Below are 4,175 nucleotides of genomic sequence, written 5' to 3' on the forward strand. Positions count from 1 at the left end.
GTCCTTTGGTGGTGGATCATTCTTGATACACAAGTGAAACTGTTGCGCATGAAAAACCCAGCAGCGTTGCAGTTCTTGACACAAACCGGTGCACCTGGCACCTATTACCATACCCTGTTCAAAGGCACTTAAATCTTTTGTCTTGCCCATTCACCTGCTGAATGGCACACACACAATCCATGTCTCAATTGTTTCAAGGCTTAAACATCCTTCTTTAAACTGTCTCCTTCCCTTCATCTACACCGATGGAAGTGGATTTAACAAGTAACTGTCACACCTTGATCTGTGTCACCTGTCCTCGTTATTGTCTCCACCCCTCCAGGTGTCGCTTATTTTCCCCAGTGTTTTTATCCCTGTGTTTCCTGTCTCTCTGTGCCAGTTCGTCTTGTATGTTTTGAAGTCAACCAGCAGTTTTCCCGTTCTCCTGCTTTTTGCATTCTCATTTTTCTAGTCCTCCCGGTTTTGACCCTTACCTGTTTCTGGACTTTGTACCCGCCTGCCTGACCATTCTGCCTGCCTTGACCACGAGCCTGTCTGCCACTCTGTACCTTCTGGACTCTGATCTGGTTTTGATCTTTTTGCCTGTCCACAACCATTATCTTGACTACCCCATTGGATTAATAAACATTGTAAGACTCCAACCATCTGCCTCCTGTGTCTGCATTTGGGTCTCGCCTTGTGCCTTGATAAGTGACATCAATAAGGGAGCATAGGATTCACCTGGTCAATCTGTGACATGGAAAAAGCAATTGTTCCTAATGTTTTATACACTCAGTGTATATCAGGCAGTGGTGATTACATGAACAATTTCTTAGTTGTCTGTGGAAATATCATGAGAAATAAAGTATAAACTTAAACAAAAGTGTGAAAAATAGATAATGATGACATTTCAGACAAACATACGACTGACTATAAGCAAACACACTTTGCTTTTGAATATGGAGGTTGTCAATAATACAAAGGTAGTGGTAGAAATCACTTTAGCATTCTGAATACATAGAAACATTTGAAACATCTATGGGAAAGAATGTATTTACAAAGTAGTTCTAGGGACACAAATCATTTTGGCTGTGTGACACAAACGCCTGTCCTCTTGTTTGTGGTGTTGAGAACACGTCTTTTATGGTATCATATCTGAAAGTTAGGGAGACGCCCTAGTGTATAAAATTATACTAATGCACCTGTTGTTCATTGTCATCTCTTCCAGCTTAGTTCATGACCTCGTGAATAAAGTGTCAGGCATATCCGTGTATCTTAAGTCTCTAAGAAAGAGAGGGAGAGCGAGAGAGAGTTTGAGAGGTTGACGGGACCATAGCTTCAATTGTCACTTGGCAACTCAGAAGAGAAAAACTCAGCATTTAGTCAAGCATGTGTCATCCTTAAGAAGCCTCGAGAGCACCTCTCCAAATCACTCAAAAGACAAAGGTGGGGGCACTGTGTAATCTAGTTACACAACAAGCAAAGCGGGAAACCCAAGAAAGGTTATGTGTCTACTCAATCTAGGCAGGATGAGTTTACATGGCAGACATGAGTGTGACATACAGTATGTATGGTTGCCCGCAGCAAAACAATGTATTTTTCAGCAGATGGAGTGAGTCCCTGCTGAGTAACGGGCTTACACGTGTGGGAAGATAACATTTCAGTGGGAGCAGGTTGAGGGGAGTGGAATTTCTCATGCTTTTGTAACTAGGAGTCTTATGCCAAACTTGATAGAATTGAATAGGTGAACCTGGGTTACGCTACATTCAGAAAATAACCTCCTACGTTGGTCGACTAGCACATTTAAATACAAAATAGTCCGAAGAAGAAACCTGGACTCTGTAAATTAAAATCCAGGACACTCAATTTAGTATGATATGTTCCGTTTGGTATTCATTTGTGGTTGTCCATCATCCATTTCGTGTGATATTTTACAAATTACAACTTGTATGATATGTTACGAATTGCAATTCATACAATATGTTACAAATTTTAAATACGTATGATATGTTAAGAATTACAAGTTGTTTTGGCTAACGTTAGCTAGGTGGCTAACGTTAGCTAGGCTAGGGATTAGGGTTAGGGGTTACGGTTAAGGTTAGGAGTTAGTTTAAAGGGTTAAGGTTAGGGGAAGGGTTAGCTAACATACTAAGTAGTTGCAATGTAACTACAAAGTAGACAGAAGTTGAAAAGTGGCTAATTAGCTTAAATGTTAAAGTTGTCCATGATGAGATTCAAACACGTAATCTTTGGGTTGCTGACGTTTACGTTATACGCTTACCCATCCACCCGACAAACCATCGTCCTTATGTTACGTTTGGTATGGTTACTCAAGACAGAAGATTACTTAAGGCAAAAACAAATCATACTAATTTGAGTGTAGCGGATTTAGCGCCAGTCATTTATTTTTTAACCTGTTTGGCGTGCAAGCCCGACACCGGTACACTTATGACAACAGCCAGCTCAAAGTGCAGGGCGCGAAATTCAAAAGATATATTTTTTTAAATATTTAACTTTCACACATTAACAAGTCCAATACAGCATATGAAAGGTACACATCTTGTGAATCAAGCCAACATGTCCGATTTTTAAAATGTTTTACAGGGAAGACAAAATATGTAAATCTATTAGCTAACCACGTTAGCAAAAGACACAACTTTTCTTACTCCATCAGGTTTTTACTCCATCAGTAGCTATCACAAATTCGACCAAATAAAGATATAAATAGCCACTAACCAAGAAACAACTTCATCAGATGACAGTCTGATAACATATTTATTGTATAGCATATGTTTTGTTCGAAAAATTTGCATATTTCAGGTATAAATCATAGTTTACATTTCAGCTACAATCAGAAATTGCACCGAAAGCAGCCATAATATTTACAGACACCAACGTCAAATACCTAATTACTCATCATAAAACATTTCTGAAAAATACATAGTGTACAGGAATTGAAAGACAGGCATCTTGTGATTCCAGACAATATTTCCGATTTATCAAGTGTTTTACAGCGAAAACACAATATAGCGTTATATTAGCGTAGCCACAATAGCCAAAAACACAAGCAATTTCCCAGTAGCAAAAGTAAGCGATCGTAACAAACAGGCAAAATATATATAATTTTTGACTAACCTTGATTTTCTTCCTCAGATGACAGTCCTATAACATCAGGTTATACATACACTTATGTTTTGTTCAAAAATGTGCATATTTAGAGCTGAAATCAGTGGTTACCCATTATGCTAACGTAGCTACTATTTCCCACAACGTTCGGATATTTTACTGACACTTTTTCTGACACACATATTCTGACCAAATAGCTATTCATAAACATAACTAAAAAATACATGTTGTATAGGAAATGATAGATCCATTAGTTATTAATGAAATCACAGTGTTAGAATTCTAAAAATAACTTCATTACGTTATGCAGCTTCGGTATAGCTTAGAGTAGCCAAAACGTTGGCCGCCCACGACTAGTACACAGTTCGACAGATATATGAAATAGCATCATAAAATGTTTCTTACTTTTGCTGATCTTTCATCAGAATGTTGGACAAGGTGTCCTTTGTCCAGAACAGTCGGTGTTTGGATTTAGAACCTTCATTTTCCCTCTCGTTTTAGGAAGCGCACTAGCCAAGTGACACAAAGTTCTCCAACGTCAACAAAGTCAGAGAACGGAACACGGCAAAACTCCCGAAAAATTTTCAATAATCTGATGAAACTATATTGAAAAAACATACTTTACGATGATATGGTCACATGTATCAAATAAAATCTATCCCGGAGATGTTAGTCGTTCATAACGACAGCTAAACAGAAGGCAAATCCATGTCCTCTTTCGCGCGCTCCAGAAACAGGATATGGACGGTCACGTCAAACAAAGAGCTTTTATTCCACCTCAGACCAAGATAAACACAAAATTTCTTCTCTCACCGCCTCTTGACAACCAGGGGAAGGTGTATGAAGTGTACGTAGACTCTTACGTATCATGCCCATGTATAGGCAGGAAGTTGAACAGAGCATCGATTTCTGACATTCCACTTCCTGGTCAGGAAATGTGCTGCAGAATGAGTTCTGTTTCACTCAGAGAAATAATTCAAACGGTTTTAGAAACTAGAGAGTGTTTTCTATCCAATAGTAATAATAATATGCATATTGTACGACCAAGAATTGAGTACGAGGCCGTTTGA

This window comes from Salvelinus namaycush, chromosome 20, assembly GCF_016432855.1.
Source record: "Salvelinus namaycush isolate Seneca chromosome 20, SaNama_1.0, whole genome shotgun sequence".
In the NCBI taxonomy this organism is placed as follows: Eukaryota; Metazoa; Chordata; class Actinopteri; order Salmoniformes; family Salmonidae; genus Salvelinus; species Salvelinus namaycush.